The sequence below is a fragment of the Paramormyrops kingsleyae genome, chromosome 21, assembly GCF_048594095.1.
Source record: "Paramormyrops kingsleyae isolate MSU_618 chromosome 21, PKINGS_0.4, whole genome shotgun sequence".
Taxonomy (NCBI): Eukaryota; Metazoa; Chordata; class Actinopteri; order Osteoglossiformes; family Mormyridae; genus Paramormyrops; species Paramormyrops kingsleyae.
Genome location: NC_132817.1, coordinates 970544 through 994416, shown reverse-complemented (window position 1 = coordinate 994416; position 23873 = coordinate 970544). Strand labels below are relative to the sequence as shown.

Here is a 23873-nt window from a genome sequence, read left to right as displayed (position 1 = left end):
AGCATCCCGCCGCCCCATGAGAAGGATGTTAGGTGTGATGGGGTCAGGATCGGCCACGTCAGCTGATACATACCCTAAGGGTTTCGAGTTCATGATCCCCTCCACCTCCGTGAGGACAGTATAGAGGACATCTTCTGGGATGGTCTGATGTCCTATCGCCACCCGAAGGGCACTCTTGATAGAACGCACCTCTCTCTCCCACACACCTCCGAAGTGTGGAGCGTTAGGTGGGTTGAACTTGAACTGGATCTGATAGTCCGTCAGCTGTGTCCGCAGATGCGGTGCCATGACCGCGAAAGCTTCACGCAACTCGTGCTCCGCTCCCCGGAAGTTGGTACCACAGTCTGACAGTATCTCTTTCGGTCGTCCTCGCCGGGCTATGAAGCGACGAAGAGCAAGCAGGAACGCATCCGCATCCATGGAGCTAAGAAGCTCAACATGTACTGCTCGAGTTGTAAGGCATTTGAAGATTATGGCCCAGCGCTTCTCCGTCCTCCTGCCCATCCTAACCAGGTAAGGTCCAAAACAATCCACACCTGTCGAATAGAAGGGAGGACAGAGGAGTCTGAGACGCTCTGGGGGCAGATCTGCCATCTGTGGAATCTTTGGCTGGGCTCTCCATCGCTGACAGGAAGGGCAGTTGTGCTGATGGTGTCTTACTGCCTGACGTCCCCGGAGGATCCAGTACTGCTGTCTCATTTCTGCGTACACGCGCTCTGTGCCTGGATGCAGGAGTCGCTCGTCAAAGTCTTGAATGAGTAGCTTTGTAGCTGGATGTTGTGGATCCAGGACAATGGGATGGATCTCTTCCATGTCTGAGTTCTGCATCCTCCGCAATCTTCCCCCAACTCGGATAACATCCAGCGAGGAATCCCATTCTGGGGCCAGACTGGCTAGCCGACTATGGCTTGGTAATGCTTTGTGCGCTCTGAGAACTGCGACCTCTTCTGGGAAGCTCTGAGCTTGACATCCGCTCAGTACTAAAGCTTCCACTTCACGATAATCGATGGATTGACTACCTACAGTCTCAGTCGTATCTCCTTGATATGCCTGTCGGGTAGCTTTCACCAATTCCTTCCATGAACTGAATTGGGTAGCATCAGGGAGGACCCTGGTTGATTTAGTTGCAGCTAATCCGCAGAATACAACGCCTTTGAGTTCGGTTGTGTTGTCGGGAGACAGACGCTTCGGCTTGCTTGGCCAGAGGTCGGCAGTCTGCTTGAGAAACGCGGGCCCTTGACTCCAAAGGCTGGGTTCTGCCAGGGTAAGAAGGGACTTACCCCTCGTTATATCGTCGGCGGGGTTGTTTAGGGTATCAACATACCGCCAGGCATGTTATTTTAACCTAAAGAAATGAATGGCAGGAAAAGTAAATGCTTTCATAGTGATTTAACAGTCAAAAGGATGCGGAAGTGGTACGTGTTTAATTATTTTGCATTATAATAAAAGGGGAGGCGATGTCAAATTTGCAATTTAATACACACGCATTTACTCTGTCCTTTATTTTTTGCCAAGCCAACTCTCTTTCTTTAGCCGATGCAGCCGTATTGCTTTTCATTATTATTGGCTTGAATTCCTCATATTCGTGCATTAAAACTTCCAACTCCGCCTCTGTGAAGTATGCCGCTCTCTTTTTTTCACTTTGATTTTCCATTTTGACTCGTGAAATCGGCGATCAATTGAAAACGTCTTTATTAGGGCTGTGAATCTTTGGGTAGACAGCGAATCGATTCGATTCACGATTCAGAGGTTTTTGATTCGATTCAAAAACGATTTTTGCAAATCAGAACGATTCGATTCGATTAACAATGAAATTTGATTCGATTCGATTATTAACAATTCTATTCTGTAAATTTTAGTATAGTTTATATTGTGACGTGCTCTCTGAAAAATTGCGAAATATTCATCTGTTCGTTGTATTTCCAAAGTATTTTAACTCAGATTTACAATGTCTGCAAACTGCAACGGACTTGTCAATCTTTCCATTTACTTTGTGAAAACCGTAAGTAATCCCAAACCTTTGATCTCATGTTGGCTGGTGCCTTGCAAATTTCTCCTTCTTCGTTGCCCTCCATTGTGCACTGCTGCGTTTATTCAGATGACAACAAACAGGCGCGAATTGAAGATTAGCGACGTAATCCACTGCGCCACTGCAGTGAGGCCGCACTTTACGTCGCAGACGCAACTAATTTAAGATTTATATTAATTTTTTTTAATTATCCATCGTATATATTCGTTATATAATCGCGATTAATTCGATTTTAAAATATTAAATCGATTATTGACTGAAACAAACGATTCACGATTCAAAAATCCATGTTTCAAGATCGATGCATATGCATCGGCAGGATTTGTAATCGATGCATCGAGAAAATTAATGAATCGTTACACCCCTAGTCTTTATGTATGCACGGTGCACTCGCATTAACTCTGGGTAATCAATAGGAGGTTGATTGAACTTACTCTTCTCAGGTGTTTTGGAACCGACATACTCATGGTATGCGGGTTTGGGGTATATCAACCCAGAGGTTAAGATTTACCAAATGGTAAGTTAACCAAGCTTTCTGGAATACCCCCCAAGTGTGTTTGTTATGAGAGATCTTTCACTGATATTTTGTGCATTCCTGCAGGGCTTTTTCACTAAAACAGCTTATAAAACAAATTGATTAAGTTTTTTGAAGATCACATAATTTATTCAATTTCTTTAAATTTCTCTTCAACTTAAGATCACAGCCTTTGTTTAAAATACATTAAGAACAATTATTTCCGCCACTATAATTGCTATAACTTCCTTATTTCTCAAGATATTTCAATGATTTTGGTGTCATTCTGTTTGTTATCTAGTTCTCTATCAAATTCAGTTAGATTTTCTGTTATATGGGGGGGTTTGGATTTTTTTGTAACATACCTATGTACTGTCCGCCACATTTATCATCAACTGATACAAATTTGGGTGTACCCTGTAAAGTACGAGAGTCTTTTGGAACAACTTGACCGTATCGCTTTAGAATGCACAACAACTCATTTACGGCTTCTCGGCTACATCTGTGTTTTTTAGACCAGGCTGAAAAATCTCCTATAAGTAGGCATGTTACAAAAAAATCCAAACCCCCCATATAACAGAAAATCTAACTGAATCACTTAAATGCTGCTAAGGCATCAACTTCAGCGTTTAATTTTCTCCATCTTTTAAGATATCCGAATGCCATAATGTTGTAGCCCTTGTGTAAATGAATTGCAGTGTTTCACGACCTACGAACAAAAATAGTCAAATTAGCAATTAACTTTACCAGGGGGGTATTCCAGAAAGCAGGTTATGTGACATACCCGGGTAAGTTTAAGAGTAAGTTAGTGGATAACCTCAACTTTCGGTTCCAAAAACGGAGGTTAACTTTCTGGGTATGTACGTAACCATAGCAGCTTACTCTCTGAAGATAACCTGCTACTGAGCAGGTTATGTTCCAGGGTAAGTTTGTTGCAGAAGGTTACTGAACATGGCGTGCCCTTTTGATGACGATCCTGTGAACGTGGAGGCATAAATTATACAAGGTTTTTTTCGCCGGGAGAGCGTTATAAGACCGCGTATTGATGTCTTGTCATTTCCTAATGATTATTTGAAAAAGCGTTATCAGTTTTCAAAAGAATCGTTCATTTACTTAACATCTCTTGAAACCGCATATTGCAAATGTCACAAACCCAAACCGCGGGTCTGCGCTTAGCACAGAAAACATTCTGTGCATAGCACTTCGGTTTTTTGCGTCAGGGCATTTTTTGTACAATATGGGCGACGCAGAACATATAGGAAAGGCAACTGTATGTAGAGCCGTTCGCACAGTATGTCTGGTACTTAACGCTTCTTACACACGTTTATACAGTTCCCTGTCCATAAAGCTCTGCGTGTTATTAAAGAGGAATTCCACAGAGTGGTAGGTTTGTCCTTTGTAGTAAAATCTATGATGCATATTTAATATATAGTCATACTATTTATATCTATAGCCTACATGTATTCATCCTGCACACACACACACTTGATACTTCCCTATATGACTTTCTATTTCAGGGTTTCCAAATGTAATTTGGAATACATGTAATACATGTATAGTGACAATAAAAGGCATTCATTCATTCATTCATTCATTCATAATTGGGTGCATTGATGGCACCTACATTCCTATTAAAGCTCCTTCAATAAATGAGGGAGACTATGTTAATAGATAGATAGATACAGTAGATAGATAGATAGATAGATAGATAGATAGATAGATAGGTGTCTTTATTGTCACTATACAAGTACAGCGAGATAGCGGAGGAAATCTATTCATAGTATCAATGTGCAGGTAATTTGATTTTGTATCCTTAATTTTTTGCCTTGTTAAAATCATCAAATTCATTACTTTTTTCCACTAACTATAGGTAATCATTACAGGACAGTACAATGCTGGTTACCACTGGTTGCCCTCAGATGGGGTGGTGGTGGTGGGCTCCCGCCAGTTAGACGGGCTTCAGCCTTTTTTCTATTAGCTACATGACAGAAAGAATATACTAAATCGTGTTTAATAAATAGTTCAGTGATCGTGTGATCAATTACCTTTTTGCAGAATGTTTTTGTGTTTCATTTTGACTTGGCTCAAAGTTCTTCTGTCTCCAGAAGGATTACACCTTATTAAATAAGAAACCATATATTCCTAGTCGATACACATTGTTATTTTAACCTAAAGAAATGAATGGCAGGAAAAGTAAATGCTTTCATAGTGATTTAACAGTAAAAAGGATGCGGAAGGGTTATGTGTTTAATTATTTTGCATTATAATAAAAGGGGAGGCGATGTCAAATTTGCAATTTAATACACACGCATTTACTCTGTCCGTTATTTTTTGCTAAGCCAACTCTTTCTTTAGCCGATGCAGCCGTATTGCTTTTTTTCATTATTATTGGCTTGAATTCCTCATATGCGTGCATTAAAACTTCCAACTCCGCCTCTGTGAAGTATGCCGCTCTCTTTTTTTCACTTTGATTTTCCATTCTGACTCGTGAAATCGGCGATCAATTGAAAACGTCTTTATGTATGCACGGTGCACGCGCATTAACTCTGGGTAAGCAATAGGAGGTTGATTGAACTTACTCTTCTCAGGTGTTTTGGAACCGACATACTCATGGTATGCGGGTTTGGGGTATGTAGTATAGTGGATGTTACTGAGTTATCGCGAGAACAACGAGAATTAGACAGACATAGCAGCCAGAACTTGAAAGTGAACGTGTGTTAATAAAGCAAGCATAAAACTGAAATTAAAGGACTGTTTATTGGAGAACACAACATTTGGCGACGAGGAGACAGTTTGCCAAGAACCCAAGGCAAGGCGACTGGGATTCTACGTCCGTGCCGACAAAAAGAAAAAAAAAAAAAACAAAGACGAAACTTACTATTACCGGAGCTATGTCGCATGATGACGGAGCTGCGCGAGCTGCAGCAGGACCCGGCTACGGTCAACTGGTTCCGCCGTTCCCGCTGAACCTCGGAGCGTCTGATTTATTCACAGAGTATAACCTGTGGAAGGACGCTTACAGCTTTTTCGAAGTTGCCAGTGGCACTATTAATGCACCGGATTTGGTGAGGCGTGCCACGCTGTTGCATTGTATAGGAGCACCTACGCAGAGGATTTTTGCAAACTTACCAGGAGTCAAAGGTACACATGCTCAGACTGTTGCCACTTTAGATGCATATTTCACTCCACGGAGAAATGTAGTCTTAGAGAGACACAAGTTTAGACAGAGAGCTCAGTACCCTGACGAGTCAGTAGATGCTTTCGTGAATGCATTGAGAGAACTGGCAAAATCATGTGACTTTGGCACACTGGAGAGCGACATGATACGTGATCAGATAGTGGAAAAATGCACCGTGAAAAAGCTGCGCAACAAATTGTTGCAGGAGGATGGACTGAGTTTAGACAAAGCACTGTCGACTGCAAGGGCCTTTGAAGCAGCACAGGCAGAATCCAAACTTTTCACGGAGAGTGCTGGTCGCAGAGCCGGAGACAACCGGATTCAATTCACCGGGAGGGGTGTGCGTGTGGATCGCGGATGGAAAGCTGGAGCAGCGCGGGGAGCGAGACGCAGCCAAGAGCAAGCCAACAGCGACACCCAGTGTTACAGATGTGGAATGGACACTCACACAGCAGATGATTGCGGAGCCAAGACAGCGACGTGCCTATTCTGTCAGAAAAAGGGACATTATGCACGCATGTGTTTCAGGAAGAAAAAGAAAGCACAAGCAGACAAGAACAGTGACAAAAGTAAAGACAGAAATAAGGAGAAAGAAAAGACGAAGTCAGGTAAACCAGTGAGAGCAGTAGTACAGGATACTTCTGATTCAAATTCAGATGAGTTTGTCCATGCTGTAAATCCTGAAGGTACGGAGACAGTCAAGGTAAATGGACAATGGCTGAAAATGGTCATAGATACAGGAAGTGGTAGAAACTTTATAGGAGAGGACCTGTATAAAAGAACAATGTCCGCTGGAACACAACTGAAACCAACCAAGAAGAGATTCTATGCCTATGCTCAAACTACTCCACTTAAATGTGTAGGTTACTTTGAAGCAGAAATGAGATGGAAAGACAGCATAGTTAAAGATAACATATATGTCATAGAAGGAAATGTAGAAGCACTGCTAGGTAGAAAAACAAGCTTTGAATTAAAGATACTTAACATGGGAGAAAAAGTGAACACAGTACGGCAGACAGAGAGATTTAATGAGCTTGTTAAAGAGTACCCATTAGTTTTCAAAGGACTAGGTCAGATCAAAGGTTACAGTCATAAGGTTACAGTCGATGAAAAAGTCCCGCCTGTAGCACAGGGTTTAAGGAGAGTGCCTTATCCTATGTTAGAAGCTGTAAACCAGGAGTTAGACAAGATGCTTGAACAAGATATAATAGAGGAAGTGAACGAAGGATCAGAATGGGTTTCTAATATTCTGATAGTACCCAAGAAAGACACAAAAGAAGTGAGGCTATGCGTAGACCTCAGGGAAGTGAATAGAGCAGTGATCAGGGAAAGACACCCAGTGCCAACAGTAGATAGCATCTTACAGGCAGTGCAAGGAGCAAAATTCTTTGCTAAGCTGGATGCACGGAAAGGGTTTTGGCAGTGTGACTTAGCCCCTGAATCCAGACCCCTGACGACATTCATCACGCATAGAGGATGCTACCGTTTTAGAAAAGTCCCCTTTGGATTATCGAGTGCACCGGAAGCGTATCAGAAGGCTATGGACTCTATGTTATGTGGAATGCCTGGCACCGTCTGCTACATGGATGATGTAGTAGTCTTCGGAGAAAACGAAGAGCAACTTGAACAGAGACTTAGACAAGTCTTTCAGAGATTTGAGAACAGAGGTTTAACTCTCAACAGAGACAAGTGCATCTTTGGATTACAACAAATTGAGATACTCGGACATTTGATCACCGCTAAAGGAATCAAACCAGACCCGAGAAAGGTCAAAGCCGTCTGCAAAGCACCCAGACCTGAGAACGTCCAGCTACTCCGCTCATTCCTAGGCACCTGTGGATTTCTGATGAAATTCATACCTAACTATGCAAATTTATCAGAACCACTACGGAAGCTGACTAGGAAAGGACAGGCATGGGAATGGACAAGTGAAACAGAAAGATCATTCCAAGCAATGAAAGAAGCACTGGTGAATGAGCCATGCTTGGCCTACTTTAAACTAGATGCACCAACAATAGTCATTAGCGATGCAAGTCCAGTAGGACTAGGTGCAGTTTTGCTACAGACCCAATCAGATGGACAGAACAAGCCGGTAGCCTATGCAAGCCGTTCATTGACCCCAACAGAACGTCGCTACTCTCAGATAGAACGGGAAGCTTTAGGATGTGTATGGGCTGTGGAACATTTTAGAAGGTACTTGTGGGGGGCGAAGTTTACTCTGCAAACAGACCACAAACCCCTCATTTACATGTTCAACCCAGAGAAAGCAACGCTGTCACCACCACGAATACAGAGACTTGGCTTAAGATTACAACCATATGACTACAGGATAGAACATATAGTCGGAAAGTCCAATGTAGCGGATTCACTTTCACGACTTCCTTTACCTGAGACAGAGTATAATGAATATGTGGAAACGTATGTGGACAGAGTGCTATCAGTGACAATGCATGATGTACAAGCCATGAACCTTGAGGACATACAACAGAAAATGACCGAAGATGACACACTGAAGCAACTAAAAACAATTGTGGAGACAGGAAAATGGCCGAACCCAGTCCCAGAGGAATTGCAGCCTTACAACAGATGCGCTGGAGAGTTGTGCACATATGATGGACTTGTGCTGAGAGGACACAGGATAGTGCTACCAAGAGCAATGGTGAAACAAGCACTGAGGATCGGACACGAGACTCACCAAGGGGTGGTCCGTACGAAACAATATCTGAGGAGCAAGTTCTACTGGCCCAACATGGACCTAGATGTAGAGAGACTGATCAGAAACTGCTCCGCCTGTGTGCTCAACCTGCCATTACATAATGATCAACCCCTCCAACCACTCGAATTACCACCAAGACCATGGACTAAGATAGGTATTGATCTGGTAGGTCCTATCCAAAACCAGTATGTACTAACTGTGATAGACTACTATACTTCTTTTCCAGAGGCTGTCGTTATTTCGGACATTTCCTCAGCCACTGTAGTTGCAGAACTGACTAAGATATTTGCTAGATTTGGCTATCCCCTAGAAGCTGTTACTGATAATGGTAGGCAGTTTGTAGGGCAGCTTTTTGAGTTATTCCTTAAGTCATGTGGAATTAAGCACATCAGGGCATCACCGTATTATCCAAAGAGCAACGGAAAAATTGAGAGGTTTCACAGATACCTAAAGAAAGCTTTCAGAGCAGCCCAGTGTGAAGGAAAGGCATGGAAAGAGGAGCTTCCAAAGATATTAATGGCATACCGCTCGACACCACACAGGGCATCAGGAGAGACACCAGCCAAGCTCATGTTTGGACGAGACATCCGCACTAAGTGTCCACATCTGGAGGAAGCAGGTGGAACTCCAAAAAGAGAGGTGAAAGCAACAGATGTCAGAAACCATCACGAGGAATACAAAAATAAAATGAAACAGTATGCTGACCAGACCAGCAGAGCAAAGGAGCACAACTTTAAGGTTGGTGACGTAGTCTACATTGCCGGTGTGGAGAATGGAAAGCTGGATCCCACATTCAGAGACATTCGCTTGTACTACTGAGAAACACCGCCGACAACTCCTTTGAACTGGTCAACACAGAGGATGGATCAAGGGTGATAAGAAATGTCAAACATCTTCGCCGCGTGCCTGTGGTAATGGACTTTGAGGTTTCTCTGCCTCCATTGGTCCATAACGCTGAGATCAACAATGACACAGCAGATGCGTCGATTGCTGACACCGCTCCAGCAGTCGAGATCCCACTTGAACCTGACCCACCTGTATCTGAGGTCATCACTACCAGGAAGGGCCGTGTCATTAGAAAGCCCATCAGATACAGAGAGACTTGAAAAAAAAAAAAAAAAAGAATCTACCCTTGGTTCGTTACTTAAAAAAAAAAAAGGAAATGAATATTTGAATTATTGATAAGTTTAAAAGTAATGTAATTTGTTGGGATTTATTAAGAAGGTAACTTTTATGTTATAGACTTTTGTTTTAAACAAAGGAGGAAAATGTAGTATAGTGGATGTTACTGAGTTATCGCGAGAACAACGAGAATTAGACAGACATAGCAGCCAGAACTTGAAAGTGAACGTGTGTTAATAAAGCAAGCATAAAACTGAAATTAAAGGACTGTTTATTGGAGAACACAACAGGGTATGTCAACCCAGAGGTTAAGATTTACCAAATGGTAAGTTAACCAAGCTTTCTGGAATACCCCCCAGACTGGCAATAAATACCATCAGGTGTGTACCAAATTAGCCGTTAAACATAAATTCTAAGCAAATGTAGTAGCTGGTTTCTGACGAATGTCATCTGAATAGAGCTAGAAGGCTAGCAATTAAACCACCAACCGGTCGTTGTAAAAAATGAAATTCCTTCACCGAGAGGCCACACTAGCGGCTTAAAACATGTTATATCCATATCGCTTAAAATGTTTTCTATACCAACTAACATTTTAAAACAACGCCAACCTGACTGATAGGAACGTTTTGTGAAATAGCATCAATAGCAGCTAACGAGCTGACGCGATGGCGCCAAACTCACTAATTTCAACTAAAAGAACGCGAAAGATCGGCCTCACAAATAACAAATAAATAAATGAACATTAACTTTTACGTTAGACGTTGGTCAACTTCATGATTGCCTATGCTTACCTTTTGGATTGCCTGCGCCTAAGATCCACCTCTCCGATGGGTTCCGAGTGTTTCTAAAACCAGCAGCGCGCTCAAGCAGGAGACCGTTGGAGAATGCAGGCGGTTCGGCGCTCAGTCCAAACCGAGAGATTACAGCATTTAAAAAAATATATATCTGCAAAATATTAATAAATGTTTGCAGAGTGCTACCAGAATGATTTTTCAACTTTTAAAAATAATATATTGTTATATTTCGACACGAGATCAGCATAGAGGCAATGCTGTTCCTGCATGCTCACAGCAATCATTGAAAACTCAGCATCATATTTACTAGTGATGGCCGATTCGCGAACAAATCGTTCTTTTTAACTAGGTTTTTTTAGTGAACGGGTTGAACCGATTCGTAAGTCTGAACGAATCGGTTTTTTAAATTATTTTAAAACGTTTGTAAAACTGATCTTTGGCTATTCAACATCCAAAAGCATCCCCCGCAAGTTCGGATTTATTTTTCATGTTCCGTCCGCGCTTGTCTTATCACTTTTAAGTTTATTCTTATGTTCGTCAGTTACATTCGTCACTTTTGCGTTTGTAGATTTCCGTCTGGTGCCGAGAACACCCGAACGGCCGAGTACCAGTGGTGGGTTGCACCAGCTTAGCATAAGTTCGATCGTAAAGTATGGTGTTGTGGCGAGAGGAAAAAGGCAGGAGGCAGATGTTTAGTCCGTGAAAGGGACGATGCACTTTTTATTAACAACAAAACAAACAAGAGAGAGCAAGATCCGGTTGCCGCCAAGATAACCAAAAACAGTAACCGGAAGTTGAACAAGCCTTCAGAATAAGAGCACATCTGCCCTGAGAATTCTGATTGCTTATGAACCCGCTACACAGGCCCCCCCAGAATTCACAGAGGCAGAGGATCCCACTTCTTAGGGGGTCTGATCACCTGCCCTGACCTGCTCACAGTACCACCCACAGGAGCAGGAACAACTTGGGCTGGGGCCAGGGTCGGTGACGGGACTGAACCGCGCGGACGACCCCTACGAGGAAGCTGGCCGAGTGGCACTGGGGCATCTAAATCCAAATGGGCCAGCTTCAAAAGGTCCACAGAAACACGGTCGGCCTTACCACCCATTTCCAAAACAAAAAACTTGTCCCCAGGCTGCAGCACACGAAAAGGCCCATCTTAGGGGGGGCGCAAAGGATCGCGATGGGCATCATGTCGAACAAACACAAATTGAGCATCCACCAGATTCGGGAGAATATGAGAACGTGGAAAACCATGATGTGACGTGGGTGTTGGACCAAAAGTAGCCGCAGTGTCCCGAAAAGCGGAGCGCTGCTGCGAGGCTGACTAAGGAACTGACGCATCTGGCAGAAAGTCACCAGGTACAAGGGCTGTCCGTAGACTAACTCAGCAGAGGAAGCCTGCAGGTCGGCCTTCGGAGCGGTCCGCAAACCCAGCAAAACCCATGGCAACCTGTCAGATAAAGAATGACCCTGAAGAGATGCACGAAGGGCAGCCTTCAGAGAGCGGTGAAAGCGCTCACACAACCCGTTAGCTTGCGGGTGATAAGCGGTGGTGTGGTGTAGAGTGATCCCTAGCTCACGGGCAAGTGCACCCCATAGCTCGGATTTGAACTGTGGTCCGCGGTCAGATGACAGGTCAGCAGGCACCCCAAAACAAGAGACCCAGGAGTTGATGAAAGCCCGAGCCACATCTGCCGTTGCCGTGGAGGCTAATGGCACTACCTCCGGCCAGCGGGTCGTCCGATCAATGATCGTTAAAAGGTGCGTGTAACCACGGGATGGTGGCAACGGACCAACCAAATCCACGTGGACATGATCAAATCGACGCACCGGGACAACAAAATGTGCCAGGGGAGCTTTCGTGTGCAGCTGGATCTTAGAGCGCTGACAAGCAAGGCATGAAGCGGCCCAGTCACGTATGTCCTTTTTCAGCCCGTGCCAAACAAACTTAGCTGAAAGCAGCTTCTGTGATGCCTTGCGGCTTGATGGGAAAGGATGGGAAAGGCTATGGACAGCATCGAACACCCGGCGCCGCCAGCCATGCGGCACAACGGGCCGCGCAGTTCCTGTTGAGACATCACAAAGTAGTGATGCATCACCGAAGGGCACATCTTGGAGCTGCAGACCAGTGTCAGCAGACCGCAACCCCTGAATCTCACTGTCAGCTGCCTGGTCCGCTGCCATTAGTGCATAATCCACACCGAGGTGGACAGAACCAACCACTGAACGTGAAAGGCAGTCAGCCACCACATTGTGTTTGCCAGCAACATGATGGATGTCAGTGGTGAATTCAGAAATGAATGCGAGCTGACGCTGCTGACGTGCAGACCAAGGGTCCGAAATTTTACTCATGGCAGCCACCAATGGCTTGTGATCCACAAAAGCAGTGAATGGGCACCCATCTAACAGGAAGCGGAAATGGCGAACAGCTAAGTACAGGCCTAGGAGTTCACAGTCAAAAGCGCTGTATTTGCGCTCACTCGGGCGCAACTGGCGACTGAAAAAGGCCAGCGGCTGCCATTCCCCCTTAACCAGTTGTTCATGTACTGCGCCCACAGCAACATCGGAAGCATCCGTGGTGATGGCTATGGGAGCATCTGGCAAGGGGTGAGCTAGCAATGTAGCATCTACCAAGGCCTGTTTAGCATTACGGAATGCTTGACACCGCTCCAGAGTCCACTCAACCATCGCCTTAGAAGAAACACCCTTTAGTGCAGAGTATAGGGGGCACATAATGCAGGCAGCCCTGGGGATGAAACAATGGTAAAAGTTAACCATTCCCAGAAACTCTTGCAAGGATTTGACCGTGACTGCCCGTGGGAAATTGTGAACAGCAGCAATTTTCTCTGGGAGAGGCACCGCCACCTCTGAGGTAATGCGGTGGCCAAGAAAGTCAACAGAATGTATACCAAACTGACACTTGGTAACATTTACAATTAACCCGTGAGCACTAAGACGTGCAAACAACGCCCGAAGATGAATCAAATGCTCATCCAAACTGGTGCTGGCAACTAAAATGTCATCTAAATAAACAAACAGAAAAGGCATGTCCCGCACAACACTGTCCATCAAATGCTGGAAAGTTTGGGCTGCATTTTTGAGCCCAAAAGGCATCCGAAGAAATTCGAACAGACCAAAAGGTGTAACAACAGCGGTCTTAGGGATGTCCTGGGGGTGCACTGGAACCTGATGGTATCCCCTAACCAGGTCCACCTTAGAGAAAATGAGAGTGCCTGCCAAACGGGCAGAGAAATCTTGGATGTGTGGAACAGGGTATCGGTCAGGGTTAGTTGCATCATTAAGGCGTCTATAGTCCCCACAGGGGCGCCAGCCACCCCCAGGCTTGGGCACCATATGGAGAGGAGAAGACCAGGGGCTGTCAGAACGCCGAACAATCCCCAAACGTTCCAATGTGGCAAACTCCTCCCTGGCGACAGCCAGTTTCTCAGGGTCGAGGCGCCTTGCTTTGGCATGCACTGGTGGGCCTGCTGTGGTTATGTGGTGCTCTACACCGTGTTTCGCCGAGGATGCAGAAAAGGTGGGTGTGGTGAGGGTGGGAAACTCTGTCAGGAGACGCTGGAAGACATCAGCCGAAGCAGAAACACCAGACAGGTTGGAAGGGCCAGCCCCGCTGAGTGTGCAAGGGAAAGAGCAAAAAGTCTCTGCATTTATCAGGCGCTTATTTTTAACATCCACTAGCAAATTGTTGGGACACAAAAAATCAGCCCCTAACAATGGAGTGGAAACAGAGGCCAAAACAAAAACCCATCGGAAACGCTGCCCGTGAAAACAGAGGTCTACTGGCCGATCCCCAAAAGTCTCAATCGAAGTGCTGTTAGCAGCCTCTAGGGGAAAACCACGCACTCCTGACTGCATGTCTAGCTGTGAGGCGGGGAGGACGCTCACCAAAGCACCCGTGTCGCACAGAAAACGCCGGTCAGAAACGGAGTCTTCAACGAATAGCAGGCTGCTTTGCCGTCCGGCGCCCAGCGCTGCTACAGGGCGCTGGTCCTGACGTTTCCCGGCGGCTTAAAGGAGCAGGGCGGAATACATCTCTTAGCGCGCATACCAAAACGGGCATGATAAAAACAATGACCGGACTTAGAGTCACACTGAGCTGCAGCAACGACACCAGGGGCAGAAAAAGTGAAATCAGCTGGTCTTCCGCTGTCCAGCACGGCGCAGGACTGCCAACTGGCAATGTAAACTCTGTCCGCTTCTCTCGCCAACTCGCGGAAATCTGTAATTGGGGAGCTTGCTAGGGCTGAGCGAACGGGAGCCGGCATCCGCTGCATAAATAGCTCGCGAAAAATAAAACAGGGCTGATGTCTGCCCAGCAAAGACAGCATGTGGTCCATAAGTTCGGATGGCTTCTGATCTTCCAAGGAGGGCAAGGCGAGAAGCCGACGTGCCCGCTCCGGGTCTGAGAACTCGAAAGTTGCTAGCAGCAGCGATTTAAAAGCCCCATACTTGCCGTCCGATGGGGGATCCTGCAGAAAGCTCACCACCTGGGATGCCGTGGCGTTGTCCAGTGCAGCAACAACATAATAGTATTTCGTGTCGTCCTGTGTGATGCCCCGGACGGCGAACTGGGCTTCAGCCTGTGCGAACCACACAGCGGCATTTTCACGGCAGAAGTCTGGCAGCTTTAAAGCCACAGCATTAGCTGTCATGCTGAGGGAAATCTCGAAACACGTACGAGGATATGTCGGGGTCACCAATGTGGCGAGAGGAAAAAGGCAGGAGGCAGATGTTTAGTCCGTGAAAGGGACGATGCACTTTTTATTAACAACAAAACAAACAAGAGAGAGCAAGATCCGGTTGCCGCCAAGATAACCAAAAACAGTAACCGAAAGTTGAACAAGCCTTCAGAATAAGAGCACATCTGCCCTGAGAATTCTGATTGCATATGAACCCGCTACAGTGTAAAGTATACCTTAAGTCTTTTGAAACTAGCACCGCGTTCTTTGTCGGTTGCACTACTGCCACTTAAGTTACATCGTAGTTAGTAGCTACTAAATAAAGTTACTGTCGCAAAGAATGACGTTTTTACCGTGGACAACCAATCAATATCACTGTCTGATTTTACCGGAACTAACTCGCTGTTCTCCATGCTTTTCGACTTTTAGCCTTAGTAATGTCCTTCTACAGGCGTTGCTTAGTTGTTTGGGAATAAAAAAAAAAAATCATTTAAATTATAGAGGTTATAAATAGCTACCGATTTATGTTCTCTGTATCTGTGAGAAGAATATCAACCACAGGGCAGCTCATCTGCTGTATCTAGATGATCGCGAAAAGTTGCCAGCTGCTGATCGAAGGTTTTCAAATAGAACTTTGTGGCCCAATATCAATAGGAAAGTGCCCGAGAAACATTTGCCAGCAACATTGCTCAAAAGGTTGCCGTGTATCGTCACCCTAAGAAGTGTGTGGATGCTTTACAGTCGTTCTGCTACACGTAAGGCTCAAGCTCAAGGAATACAAACAGGGTTCACGAGCAAAAAATAACGGTAGGGCAACGACTTCGTCTAGCTTGGCAGCTAATGTTAGCTGACTGGTCATATCAAGCCGCAGAACTTGTCTTCAATCAGCGGAAAAGGTAGAAAGTTATTAAAATGATGTCTGAACGTTGTACTACCCTATATCTACTTCAGATAAGAAGTTTTATAAAAAATTAATGGGTCATGTATCGCCAATCTTATTGTGCTGTTTTGGAGTCAAATTCACCCTGGCACTTAACGTTATAGACTATAATAATTTTCACATTGACTAATATACTCCACCTGTTTCACTACGAAGGGCCTCCTTTACATTACACTGGGTAACTTTTCTTTACCATATAATGGCAGCAGAGGTCCAGTTTCACAGAGGTCGAGATCTCCACAGAGACACAAGAACAGATGAAAACTTAAATTTTTTACCTATTAGTATATATTTCTTTCATGTGAAATTGACCCCAGAGATGAGGTAAGGGTGTTTGTTAACCTGAAGATGTTGATTTTTTTTTTTTTAGAAAAATGTCAGACCGTAGGCCGAGAAAGAAATATTTTACGCATGAAGAGGTCATAATTCTCCTTACGAAATACAGAGCACATAAATTGACATTAGAATCCAAATTCAATAATTTTATAACAAACAAAAGGAAGCAGCAGATATGGGAGGACATTACTGAGGCTGTAAATGCTAAGGGAGTGGAGCAGAGGGACGTCAGAGAGGTTAGGAAGAAGTGGAGTGACCTCAAGATGCAGGCAGCGGAGGACTTCCCCAAAACAGCACGAACGGTAGGCGGGCCAAAGCCAGATGTGGGGCCATACTCCTCCTTAATTCTTGACATTGTTGGGGAGGATTCCCCATCACTCGTGGGAATTGTAGGAGGCGGGATTGAAACTGGGCTGGCAGTGCAGGTGCCCACTCCCTGCTCACCCCCAACTCCAGTATCGCAGTCACCTCCACACCCATGTCCAGATACCCCTGCATTTCCCATACCACTGCCACTAATTCCACCTGCAGAGCCAGCATGCAGCCCTCCACCACCACCAGCAAAGCGTGTCAGGCTATCCAAGCCACGGCCAGAGATTGTGGATGCAGAGGCCCTTAAATGTCAATTGTATAAAGTTGAAATTGAAAAAATTAAAGCAGAAACTTTAAAAATTAATTCAGAAAAAGAGAAAATTGACATGGAAAAAATAAAACTAAATTTAGAAATATTAAAATTGCAAGAAGAACTGAAAACCAAGGGATATACCTTTGTTACTGTATGAATGAGCCATAGAAAGTTATATAATCTTTCATTCTTAAGAGTGTTACTTGGAAATCAAATAAATCTTAAATATTTTCATTGCAAGAGTTGTGATTGACTATTAATAATGTCATTGTATGATAACTGAAATGAAATGATCCTCTGTTTTCCATTTGCATAAGAACATTGGAATGCTTAACTTCACCTACTCCATCTTGCTCTCCATAAGACACACTGGCACATATACAGGTGAGAGCAAGCTTGGGGGTCACAGTGCAGGATCAGCCAGCACACAGCATCCTTGGAGCTTGGTGATAAGGTCCTTTCTCAAGGGCCCATAGACAGGTGACTATTCTGCTGAGGCTGGGGCTCGAACCATAACCATGTTTTACTTTGTGTCCTCATAATTTAAATTAGTTATTAGTATTAATTGCAGAACTGAATTAAGGGGATTGTATGCTGTTTATTGTAGCAGGCCTAGGTCTGCTCTAATTATCCAAAGTAGGATGCTGCGAGGTAGTCACGAGCAGCTGCTGCTTCAGCTGGTAGGTCGATCTCATTGTGCAGGGGAATGTCTAAGTCCCCATCCACCTCACATCCATCCTCCACCAGAGGTACCTTCCAAGCTATGGCCATGTAGTGGAGAACAACACAGGCACCTGCTACTACAGCAGCTCTGTCTGGCTCCATTATTATACCTGTCAGTGACAAAATGGTTGCACCATAAATTATAGAGGTTAGGCATAGCTTATTTACCTAGACATTATTTGTTCTGAATAGCAGTTTTGTAGGCATTAATGTAAACAGACTATAAACCTAATCACCTCTGTGCAAACAAGCCCAGCGTTTCTTCAGGACACCTATGCAACGTTCCACCACATTCCTTGTTCTGACATGTGCTACATTGTAGCGCTCCTGCTGCTGATTTGATGGGCTAAGGTAAGGTGTCATTAACCATATTCCTAAGGGATATCCGGAGTCACCCAGCAACCTTCCAGAATATCTTCCTTCTTCAAAGTCTGAACTAAGCCTAGACTGTCTGAGGATGTAACTGTCGTGTTTCGAGCCTGGCCACTTGATCACGCAGTTTGTGATAATAAGGTCGGCGTCACAGACAATTTGTGCGTTTATAGAGTGGTAGCCCTTTCTGTTGACGTAGTCAATTTCGTGGTCGCTGGGTGTTTTTATCTTGAAGTGCGTGCCATCCACACATCCTAACACATCTGGAAAACCAGCGATCTGAAAAAACTTCTGACGGGTTGTGTTTTGTTGCACAGGCAGCAGAGGAAAGTGCACGTATGTTTTTATGTGTTTATTCAGTGACACTGCCACTGCTCTCACGGCTCTGCACACACGGTGGACTTGTGTACATGCATCGAGTCGCCCACAAGACTTTGAAAAGAGCCGGTGGCAAAGTTCCTAAGTGCCAGACAAACTTGTAAAGCCGGACTGAGGGCTCCGTTTCTGTCAGTATCATGCTGTAGATCAGCAGCTAACAGATCGGTAATTTTTTGTAATTCGGCACAGCGAAAACGAAACCGAGTATACAGATCAACATCATCATATTCTTCAAAGGGATGTAATCGGTCACGAATGACTCTTTCTCGACGTAAACCGCATTTAATTTCGTCTTCCCACCGTTCAAAACGGATAGCCATTTTCACCACTTTTTAACGTCTTTCTTACGATGGACTTTACACCTAATGTTAAGGTAGTGTAAAATTTATGCTATAACTTAGTACTACGTTGAAACTAAGAGCGTGGTGCAACGGATTATTTTTTAGTAGTGCGTAAAGTCGAACGTAGGGCCAATTTACATCCATCGTAGGCTAAGATCGAACTTACGCTTAGCTGGTGCAACCCACTGCTGGTCTCTAACTCGCTGACTCCAAAAAAACCCGAGAGCCTGTTCGATGAACGAATCGAAGTTACAGGTTTTCGGACACTTGGTGAATCAAAAGAGCCTGTTCGATGAACGAATCTAAACTTACGGGTTTTCGGACACTCCGTCGGTGAATCAAACGAACGGTTCGCGAATCGATCCCAAGAGCCCTCGCGGCATTTACTGCGGAAATGCAGTTACGCAGTATTATTACTGTACTTTGTCTTTTCATGTAATTTCAAGGGTGAGTTCAATTACTCGCACATATCTTTTCCTGTATTAAAATAAAAGTGCAAATGTGTCCTTTTTCTCCAACAAAATTGCTACAAAGACTAAACTGAATGCATTCAACAATGTAAAAACAAATCATACTTAAACAAGGCATATGTCCTGTAATAAATATTTTATTCGTGCTAATGTTATTATTATTGTTGTTGTTGTTGTTGTTATTATAGCTGTGGTTCAGTCACTTATACTCGTGCACAATATGCTTGCAAATATTTTAAAAGCAAATTATCAAAAGTATAGGCCTAAATTTTTATATTAACACAATAAAGTAATACTAAACAATAACACAAACCGACAAATAAAACACTTTTAAATTCAAATGCTTTCGAATTTATTTACACGTTTTTTCTGCAGAAATGTGGGTGAAAGACTCCGATTGCTGAATTAGTCTACAGTATTGATATATGCTCTCAGCAACTCCCCGAGAGCCCGTTCGATGAACGAATCGAAGTTACGGGTTTTCGGACACTCAGTAGATGAATCGAACGAACGGTTCTCGAACCGATCCCAAGAGCCCTCACGGCGTTTACTGCGGAAATGCAGTTACGCTGTTAAAAGGAATAAAATGAAAGCAGGTCTTCGTCATTCATCACAACAGTAAATTATTGTATTTCTGTATAATAAAACTATATGTCTTTCATCAAAGAACAAACTAAGATATTTATTAACTTTGACGTTTACACAACAACGTATGCAAGCAAGTTTACTTATGCTCATTGTATGGGTATGTGTGATTGTATTGGTAATATTGCATTCCACCCATTTGGCTATCTGAAGAAGCTCCTGGGCGACAAAAGGTCTGGTCAACTGCAGGCACCAAGGGAAGAGGTAGAGGAGTACCTCTCTAGCACGCACAGTGATCCAGGGAGGGACACAGAGCTGGAGATCAAGGAGGCCGTAATGACCCTGGACGAGCCAACAACCATGTTTAAGGACCAAGAACCATCATGGAAGGAGGTCAATGATACCCTTAAAAGGGCAAGGGCTGGCTCGGCACCGGGACCCAATGGGATTCCATACAAAGTCTATAAGCAGTGTGAGCGGTTGAGAAGGAGACTCTGGAAGCTGTTGAAGGTGGCATGGCGGGGGAATCGCCTACCAGATGAGTGGCTCATTGCAGAGGGGCGTTTTATACCCAAAAAGGAAAACTCCTCAGGTATAAAACAATTTCGCACCATCACTCTTCTGAATGTGGAGGGCAAGATTTTCTTTGGAATTTTGGCAGGCAGACTTACCTCCTTTCTACTCAGCAACAAGTATATCGATACTGCAGTTCAGAAGGGGGGTGTCCCAGGAGTTCCAGGGTGCATTGAGCACACAAGCGTCATCTCAAAGGTAATTGAGGATGCAAAGCGCAATCAGGGAAACCTTGCAGTCCTCTGGCTCGATATATCTAACGCTTATGGAACTGTCCCACACAAGCTGGTGGACCTCACTCTGCAAGCCTACCATGTCCCAGGGAAAGTCCAGCACCTCCTGCAGGATTATTTCAATCGCTTCAGGATGCGATTCTCCTGCGGGGACTTCACAACTAGCTGGCAGAGGATAGAAAAAGCCATTGTTACAGGGTGCACAATTTCGGTCATTCTATTTGCAGCTGCAATGAACCTCCTGGTCAAGACAGTGGAGAAGCCAAGGAGAGGTGCGGTTCTGGCAAATGGTGTTCAGCAGGCCCCTGTTAAGGCATTCATGGATGATCTGACAATAACTGCAAGATCAATTCCAGAAGGTCGTTGGATTCTGGAAGATCTTGCCAAGATCATCGCAGGTGCCAGGATGGATTTTGATCCATCAAAGTCAAGGAGCCTTGTTCTGAGGAAAGGACGCATTCAGGACCGCATTTGCTTCAAAATTGGAGAGGAGATCATCCCCACTGTCAGTGAGAGACCCATCAAGAGCTTGGGGAAATGGTACAGAGCAGAGCTGAATGACCGAGAGAGTGTGAAAGAGATGCTTAACCAGGTTGAAGCTTGGCTGCAAGCTCTGGACAGGAGTGGGCTACCTGGTAGGTTTAAACTCTGGGGCTACCAGCATGGAGTACTCCCAAGACTTCTGTGGCCATTACTGATGTATGAGGTGCCATTAACAACAGTTGAAGCCTTAGAAAGGAGGATTAGCACCTTCCTGCGGAGATGGCTAGCAGTTCCCAAAAGCTTTTCTTCAGTTGGCCTGTACAGCTCTGGAAGTAAGCTTCAGCTACCATTAACATCTGTGGTGGAAGAGTTTAAAGTGGCTAAAGCCCGCCAGGTGGTAATGCTACGGGACAGCAGCGATCAGTTCGTGAGCCAAGCAGATATCTCCATCCGCACAGGGCGGAAGTGGTCAGCCAGCAGGGCCATGGCAGATGCAGAGGTAAGCCTACGGCACAGAGACATCGTGGGAACTGTCAACCAAGGCAGGCTGGGGCTAGGGGTCATAACCAGGGCAAGGTGGAAGGAAGCAAATGCCAAAGGTCGTCGCAGCCTCATCCAGGAAGAGCTTCGTATGGTGGAGGAGGAGAACAGACAGATGAAGGCAGTGGCTATGACAATCCAGGGGAGGTGGACATGCTGGGGCAGTGTCCAGGGAAGATCATTGGGGTGGAGGGATGTGTGGGGCATGGAGGAGAAGAGGATTAAGTTCCTCTTGTGCTCCACCTATGATGTCCTGCCATCGCCAGTTAACCTCCATCGTTGGGGGCTGATTGAGAGCCCAGGGTGTGAACTATGTGGGAGACCAGCAAGCTTTGAACACGTGCTGTCATCATGTCAAGTTAGTCTGGCAGACGGTAAGTTCAGGTGGACGCATGACCAGATATTGGCGGAGCTGGCCACAGGTCTAGAGGAGGAGAGAAGGAAGGCCTGCAAGATCATAAGGTCGACAGCGCCCAGCCTCATTAGGTTTGTTAAGGCAGGGGAGTGCTCTAATACGTCATCAATGGACAGAGGAATTTTGACATCTGCTGCTGACTGGGATATGAGGGTTGACCTCAGGAAACAACTTTTCCAGAGGAGATTACAACCACAACTCTCAGACCAGACATAGTCCTGTGGTCTAGAGCAACCAAACAAGTGGTTCTTCTTGAGCTGACTGTGCCATGGGAGGAGAGGATGGAAGAGGCCCATGAGAGAAAGCTTGGGAAGTACCAGGCCCTTATCCACGATTGTCAACAGGTGGGATGGCGTGCTTGGAATTTGCCAGTAGAGGTAGGCTGCCGAGGATTCCCTGGGCAGTCTCTCTGGACTGCCCTGTCCAGGCTTGGCATCAGAGGTCGCAACAGAAGACGTCTAGTGTCAAACATCACTAAACGAGCTGAGTCTGCATCTAGATGGCTGTGGCTAAAGCGCTGTGAGCGCTGGAACAACCCACTAAGTAGGAAGGAGTCATCTTGAGCAGTGGCTGTGGAGCCGGAGGGGCCGAGGGGGCAGCCCCAGGACGCTGGGGTTAGCTGTCAAGCCCTCTGGAGGTGTTGTGGGTTAATTGACGAAACACTGGTGAAGGGGGGTACCCACCTGATGACCTGAAGAAAGCACAAAAGGCCCATACCACAAGCTCTGTCAGGCAAGTGTTGGCCATCATCCTCAGGAAAGTGGCTGGATGTCCATCCAGCCGTTGGGGGTGAGAGCGATGAAACCAGTTGTTGTTAACTGTGATGTAGTCCTTGATACTCATGCACATGAATTTGGCTTAAGTAAAGAAAATAAGAACTATACACTCACCTAAAGGATTATTAGGAACACCATACTAATATGGTGTTTGACCCCCTTTCGCCTTCAGAACTGCCTTAATTCTACATGGCATTGATTCAACAAGGTGCTGAAAGCATTCTTTAGAAATGTTGGCCCATATTGATAGGATAGCATCTTGCAGTTGATGGAGATTTGTGGGATGCACATCCAGGGCACGAAGCTCCCGTTCCACCACATCCCAAAGATGCTCTATTGGGTTGAGATCTGGTGACTGTGGGGGCCATTTTAGTACAGTGAACTCATTGTCATGTTCAAGAAATAAATTTGAAATGATTCGAGCTTTGTGACATGGTGCATTATCCTGCTGGAAGTAGCCATCAGAGGATGGGTACATGGTGGTCATAAAGGGATGGACATGGTCAGAAACAATGCTCAGGTAGGCCGTGGCATTTAAACGATGCCCAATTGGCACTAAGGGGCCTAAAGTGTGCCAAGAAAACATCCCCCACACCATTACACCACCACCAGCCTGCACAGTGGTAACAAGGCATGATGGATCCATGTTCTCATTCTGTTTACGCCAAATTCTGACTGTCTCAAATGTCTCAACAGAAATCGAGACTCATCAGACCAGGCAACATTTTTCCAGTCTTCAACTGTCCAATTTTGGTGAGCTCGTGCAAATTGTAGCCTCTTTTTCCTATTTGTAGTGGAGATGAGTGGTACCCGGTGGGGTCTTCTGCTGTTGTAGCCCATCCGCCTCAAGGTTGTGCGTGTTGTGGCTTCACAAATGCTTTGCTGCATACCTCGGTTGTAACGAGTGGTTATTTCAGTCAAACTTGCTCTTCTATCAGCTTGAATCAGTCGGCCCATTCTCCTATGACCTCTAGCATCAACAAGGCATTTTCGCCCACAGGATTGCCGCATACTGGATGTTTTTCCC

General features: G+C 45.2%; 1 pseudogene; it reads left to right on the top strand.

The window, feature by feature from the left end:
• The first annotated feature begins 19988 nt into the window (after positions 1-19988).
• On the top strand, positions 19989-22808 carry LOC140581431 (uncharacterized; annotated as a pseudogene).
• Positions 22809-23873: the final 1065 nt, after the last annotated feature.